Genomic DNA, 7584 nt, shown 5'->3' on the forward strand with positions numbered 1-7584 from the left:
TGGCGCAGCCTGGCAGGGAGCACTGGAGAGCTCTGAAGTGGATATTCAGATACCTGACGGGTTCAGTTGGAGTTGGCATTTGCTACGGACAGCGAGGAGGTGCAGTGGGATACTCTGACATGTCCAGAGAGGCTCAGAGGCTGATTGGCAGTTATGTAGATGTAGACTTCGATGGAGATGTGGATACCCAGAGGTCTACGACAGGCTTCATCTTTAGCCTGTATGGAGGTCCTATTTCTTGGAGATCGAGTTTGCAACCTATCACGGCCCTATCCACTACAGAGGTGGAGTACATTGGGCTAACAGAAGCAGCTAAGGAGGCAATTTGACTGAAGGATTTGTAGACGGAGATGGGCCTTACTCAGGAGGCCATTAGAGTGCACTGTGACAGTCAGAGTACACTTCTACTAGCACATAACTCAGTCTATCATGCAAGGACAAAACACATCAACATTCAGTATCATCGAATCAGGGAGCTTGTGGAGGATGGCGAGATGGAGCTGGTAAAGGTACACACCAAGAAGAATCCAGCTGATGCACTTACGAAGGTACTTCCACGGGATAGCTTTCAGAGATGTGTTGAGCTGATTCGGCTGATGGACAGAGTGGAGCTGGTTGAGGCCTTGGGACATCAAGATGGAGATTATTGTGATCCAGGTGGTGTGTCCAAGGCCCAGGGGACCAAGGCTAAGGCCAAGGTCCATCATTCATGAGGGCTTTATGGAGGCTCTAGGGCTAGTTGGGCCCTAGGTTGAAAGGCTGTGGGCCTTTCGGGTTCTTGAGATCTAGGTTATGTGGACCTCAAGGGACCAACTCTTTATGGGCCAGATCTGGGCCCAGGATAGGTGAGATTAGGTCGAGTCATGGGTGTACATGGGCTTGGATTAACCTAATCTCCCATAGAGTTGGTCAAGGGAGTTTTGGGTTTGGGTCACTTGACCCTGTGTTTATATATACATGTACTGTGTATAGGTTTGATTAAGCCAAGAAAATATAGAACTCTTTCTCTCAAGTCTCTCTCTCTCTTCTCCCTCTCTCTCCAGCCATTCTCCATGCCCAGGAGCAAGAAACCCTAGGGTTTCTTGCCGCCAGATCCCAAAAAGGCAGGAAAAGCAAGGAGGTGCTAGCCCCTTCCCCCTTGCAGCCGCTGACTCTCTCTCTTCTCCCTCTCTTGCAGTCATCCAAACATCAAGTCCAGGATCTAGAATCTCTTGGAAAGAGGTTGGTACAAGTCTCTCTCAGATCTGGAGTTGATTTGAGGTCGTTTGAGGTGTGGGTGAGATCTCCATCAACAGATCTACAGGAAAGGCTGCAGCAGGATAGATCTGCAAGGTCTGTCTCCATCTACTTTCTTTCCTATCTAGAATACCCCGATTCAAGATCTATGAATTGAAAGACCTCAGTCCAGGTCTGATCTAGTTGGGTACCAGATCTTGAATTTTTTAGAGATGATTTCAGAGGCGTTCTTCATCTGGAATGAAAGACTGACGAAGAAGACAGCAACCAGGCTGATTTCGTCAAGGGCCTTTGATCGAGTCCAGAAGTCTCCAGATTTGTTCATTGCTGGTTCTACTGCACCCAAGGTCCGTGGGGGGAGCCGGTATCGTGCTCCAACAAGAGGATCGGATTGCACATCAATAGGAGGAAGGTTGGATCTCCAACAAGAAGAAGCATGCATGGGAGGGCGTGCACTTGAGCCAAGCTAAGGCAAAATCCTCTCGATCGATGAAATCTCCACACCCAAGGAGTCTACCTCGACATTATAATAGCTATGTCATTGACTATCCCTTAAGCTCAGATCCTCATGGAGATCAAGGGTGAAGAGTACCTCCACCAATCTCAACTGATGAAGACATCATCTAATGGAACAAGCAAAAGTATTGCCACTTCTATCGTGACCATGATCACAACACTAAGGAATACCTTCAGCTGAAGGATGAGATCAAAAACTTCATCCATCGAGGCTACCCCAAAAAAATATGTCCGGGACCATCGCAAATGAGCATCTAAGGAAGCACCTCAACACTAGCCCAACGAGGACAACAACAAAAACTAACCAATGGCTGGTGTCATCAACACGATATCAGGCCTCGGAGGTGGTAGGGGGCAGATGATCAAGTTAGAAGTCCAAAGAGACAAAGGACTAGTGACTTGATTTTTTTTCTAATAAGGATATCTGAGGAGTTCAAACTCCTTATAATGATGCCGTCGTCATCTCCATGATGATGGCAAATTATAATGTAAAAAGAGTCCTTATCGATAATAAAAGTTCTATGGATGTCTTATGTTATGATGCTTTCAAATAAATGAAGTTACCAACTAACCATCTAAGGTAAGCGAACACTCCCTTAGTCAGATTCTCTGGAGACTCCATAGTAGTGGAAGGAGAGATCACCCTACCAGTGATTGTCATAATAGAACCATGACAGTAGATCAAGCAACTGATTTTTCTCATCATCTGTGTGCCTTCAGCTTATAACACAATTCTAGGATGATCCAGACTCAATGCATTTCAAGCAATCATCTCCACATACTGTCTGATGGTCAAATTCCTGACCCAAAGTGGGGTTGGCAAAATTTGAGAAGACCAAATGCTTGCTCGATAATACTTCCTCACCACAATCAAAGGGAAGAAATCAATGGAGGTCTTGCCGATCGAAGACCACAAAGAGGAAGCAAAAGGGTCCCAAAGAGAATCGATCGAGGAGCTCCTCACCATCCCTTTCAGAGATGATCCAATCAGAATGATTCCCAACTGATGGCTGACAATAGGGATCGATTGATGACCTTTTTTCGAGCTAATGAGGATATCTTTATCTAGTCAGCATCGGACATACCAGGTATCCCTTCTGACATCATTATTCATAGATTGAATATAAGTCCAAATCATCAATTAATGCAATGAAAGAAAAGAAGCTTCACTTTGAAATGACAGTGGGCCATCGATGATAGGATTTATTCAAGAAGCACAGTATCCAAAATAGATCTCTAATGTCATTATGGTCAAGAAAGCCAATGATAAATAGAGGATCTACATTAACTATACCGATCTCAATAAAGCTTACCCAAAAGATAGCTTTTCACTCTCAAGAATCGGTCAATTTATTGACGCCACCTTAAAACACCAACTCTTAAGCTTCATGGATGCCTTCTCGGGGTATAACCAGATTTGGATAGTACTCGAAGATGAGGAGAAGACCACATTTATAACCAATAAAGATCTGTATTGTTATAAAATGATGCCCTTTGATTTAAAAAATATAGATGCAACTCATAAGCACCTTATCAACAAAGTGTTCAAGTACCAGATAGGCCGCAATATAAAAGTTTACATCGACGACATGTTCTTCAATAGTATGAAAGCTGATCGACACATCATCAATCTTAAGGAGGCTTTCCATAAATTATGAAAGTATCAGATGAAGTTGAACTCAAATAAGTGTATCTTCAAGATTCCATCAAAAAAATTTCTTGGCTTCCTAGTGATCCAGCTGTTGGGATTCGGATGCACAGTGAAATTGAATTTTTAAAATTTTTAACATGTATTAATATTTGAAAACAAATGATCTGAACTCCAAAATCTAAAATCACCTTGATATATTCAATCAAACATAAATCACATAAAGCATATATATGAGATTAAAAATATTATACCAGATAGGAAGATCCGAGCTGCCCAACAATCGATATCCTCGAGGCATCCAAGCATGTGCGCTCCAACGGTGATCCACACAAATCTCGATCTAGGACTCTCTCCGATCTGGATTCGCCTAATTTTCTTCTTAGGAAAAATCAGCAACTGCTCTTTGCTTTGCATCATCAATGCTTGACGATTTTATCTCTCTTTTCTTCCCTTTTTTGGACATATGATCCTGATGTCTCTTAGCCTCTTTTCTTGCCCAACATTTGGACATGAGAAAAACACACATTAGATGTGATTTTTGATCTATCAGATCCATTCATCCCTTTGCCCTTTTGCTGTCCAACATTTGGACATAAGAAGCCTACACATAAGCCTCATGTAATCAGCCCTTTATCAACCCAAATCCTGACTTAAAAATAAGCCATGGACAAACTCAATCTCATGCCTAACCATCCAATGTTTGGGTGACAAAAACCAAAGATATTTGTCCCTATTTTGCATAAGATACAGAGGAGTCCTTCTCTCAGAAGGACTTCTCTCAGAGGGCACAAAATTCTACTTTAGCATGAACACCTTCGTGCATTGCCAAGGGGTATGGAAGAGAGTCTTTCTTTATTGGAACTCTTCGTTAAGCACACAAGATATGGGATGTGAAGACCTTCTTCAAGCAGATATTAGGCGCATGAAAGACTCATTTACATTAACGTGGATTTCCTTCTTTCTTTCCAACATTTGGTTGCCATTTGAATTCCCAAATTTGCGTCCAACCCTTGGATGTTGAAAACCAACACACTGCAAATCAATGTGGAGAAATCCTTCTCAAGGAAACAACCTCCAAAAATGGTGTGTGGCACTAGAGATGAGACTCCACCATTTATCAAACTCTTTGACGCCACCTAAAAGGAAACGAAGAGCCACTCCTTCCTTTTAGAAAATGCATGGAGTCTCAAAGATTATTAGCATGAAGGAAACCAAGGAGACAGGGACTCTTAAATCCAAGAGACACACCATCTCATGGCAACAAAAACTATCCATATAAATTCCAAACCGCATGGAATAAAGAGGGGCGCATGAAAACATTTCTCACACACAAAATAAAGAAGAGAATAGTGCAATTATGTTTCTGATGGCATGGAGGAATTTCAAGAGGCATGGACTCCTCCTTAAATGGTGCTAAAACTTTCCTAGTGTCCAACTCTTGGACACCCATAAATCAAAGTGCTATGGACCCAATCCAAATAGGGTTTGAACCATTCAAAACCCAATTAGAAGTCTAATAGATTTGGTTTTTGACTAATCAAAGCCCACTGAGGATTTCAACAAAATTCAATTTAGTTAGATTCAACAAGACCTAATGGAAAGTCCAAGCTCAATTCTCTTTTGTATGTGATCCATTGGATTCCACATCTAGCCAGTAATAGGTCAGGTTCATATGCACCTAATCCAATTAGGTCCAAAACATATTGAACCCAAGTTCATCAATTAATTAGAACTCTTCTAATTAATTTGCTAAATTAAACTCTTTTAATTCTCTGAGACTTAGAAGTCAAGATTGATATCTAGCAGCGTATCATGACTACCTAAAAGATATGAAATTTGATGGAATACCAAAATTATCCTTTCATAGTGAGTTACCATACAATTCAATCCTTCGATCACACAACATCTCAAATAGATCATGGGTATGAAATTATGTCAAGCTCAAATACCTATCTATATGTATCCCGATCTGATGATGATGATTTGATTGATGAACCAGTAGAAAATTTTTTCTACTATTCATCCCTACTCTGGCCAGAGATTCTCTGAATCATCATTCTATGATATCACATAGGATGTTCTTTCCTCTTACAAGGAGTGACCAATTCTTTGTTGACCATTTACAACCTCCATGCATACTTCACCATACCTAGAACATCTCATACATATTCAAAAAGTCATGCTAAAGTATGAACCAAAGCATGCATCTACATACACAAGGTACCATGGTGATCTCAGTGTTGGATTCTGATGACACAGTAGAATATAGATTTTAAAATTTTTAATATGCATTCAATAATTGAAAATAAAGTTTAATAATTAAAGTAGACTACTGGAACACAAAAGTCCTAGAAATCCCTTGATTATTATAATCAAATATCAAAAATATATATATCAGAAAGAAACCAGAAGTCATATACCAATGAAAAGACTATGATTTGATAAATTTGAAACCTCCACGAGACTCCAAAATAGAAGTCTTCCAATGATGATCCACACAGAACTGATCAGGGCCCTTCCCAACTCATCATGGTGCTGTAACCTTCTTCGTAAGCTTGCTGCCATCCATCCTTCATAAGAACTGATTGCACCATTACTTGTATACCTTCATGACCTCTACTAAGACCTCTTTAGGAGCCCTTCCTCAAAAGATCTCATCACACATAAATTATATTTTATGTTTAACACATGAATAATCTGATTTTTGGACAAACATCTCATACTTTTTATTTTCTCTCTTCCCTTCCTTTCTATTTTTCTTTTCCTTTTTCCTTATCTTCTTCCCAAACTTTTTCCATCATTTTCCTCTCATTTCCACACCTAACTATAGCCCAAAATTGGCACATCGAAGGATGATGTAGCACCCCCTATTTATAGGAAATAAGGGGCGACACCATAGGATGCCAACTCTTGGCATCCCTTCATTCTTACATGCACCATTTAATTTTTCTCATAGAATTCAATGAGATGACATGGAAAATAAAGAGGTTAACCAATAGAAAGACTCTTCCTCTATCTGGAAAAAGTTAATACACCATCATATGGTGCATGGAAAGGGAATTAACGTGAGAATTCAAGAGTCCTTAACAATTAAGACTCTTCCACACTCATTGCATATATGTAAGGTGTCCCTTATTATTTGGCATTCAAATTCCTTCCAAGAGAAGGATGACTCCTTCTTTTCCATGCCAACATATTCCAATGGTCATCAGATGGTGCGCGGGATAAAGAGAAATGCATGGAATAATAGGAAAAATTAAGAGTTTGTTATGAAATGGACTCTTCCATTTCATCGCATAAAAAATTGGGCGTCCCTTATCTATTTTGGCATGGAGTTCCTTCCTAGAGAAGGACTCCTTCTCCTCTTCCATGCCCACAAGTCTCAAGGCACCATCTGATGGTGTACAAAATTAAGAAACGTGTGGAAGATGTAAGAGAATTAAGATAAGTAAAGGAGAAGGACTCCTTTCCTTAAACGCCCAAATAAATGTGCCACCAATTTAATTCTTGCGTGTGGTTTCGATGTGGAGGAGGTTTATTCATATGAAACTCTTTCATATAAATTAGATAAATCAACTAATAAATATATGGTTCAAACCTAATCACATTAGGTCAAGACAACAAGTAAAGGGTTAGTACAAATATATTTGCACTGATCCAATTGGGAACTTGGGTTAATTCATATGCTAGTAATTTAATTAACCCATTGAATTTATAATAAATTTAAATAGATTAGATCAAGACCAAATCTCTATTATGTATAATATATTAAGTTTCAAATCTAGCCAGCAGTAGATCAAGACTCTTGATGTAATCCTAATCCGATTGAATTAGGTCAGCTCAAGAGTCCCAATCAACTAGGACTCTTCTTAATTGATTCTTGAATTAAACTCTTTTAATTTTGATAAGTCTACAAGTCAACATTGACATCTAGTAATATGTCATGACTATCCAAAAAATTTAAAATTTGATAAAAATATCAAAATTATCCTTCCATGATTAATTACTGTGCAATTCAATCCTTCGATCATATAACATATCGAAAAGGCCATGGGTATAGAAATATATCAAACTCAAAAATCTATTCATTTATATCTCAATCTGATGATGATGACTCGATTGATGAACCAGTAGAAATCATTTCTACTGTTCATCCCTGCTCTGGCTAGAGACTCTCAGAG

At 39.5% G+C, this 7584-nt stretch overlaps 1 long non-coding RNA gene across 1 annotated transcript; it reads right to left on the reverse strand.

The window, feature by feature from the left end:
• Positions 1-692: 692 nt before the first annotated feature.
• LOC140853583 (uncharacterized) lies at positions 693-6328 on the reverse strand. The gene is made up of 3 exons (XR_012136657.1): positions 5824-6328; positions 3655-4539; positions 693-3491 (listed from the first exon to the last, which is right to left on the reverse strand). It is a non-coding gene; the product is annotated as an uncharacterized lncRNA (long non-coding RNA).
• Between the last annotated feature and the right edge of the window lie 1256 nt (positions 6329-7584).

This window comes from Elaeis guineensis, chromosome 14, assembly GCF_000442705.2.
Source record: "Elaeis guineensis isolate ETL-2024a chromosome 14, EG11, whole genome shotgun sequence".
Classification (NCBI taxonomy): Eukaryota; Viridiplantae; Streptophyta; class Magnoliopsida; order Arecales; family Arecaceae; genus Elaeis; species Elaeis guineensis.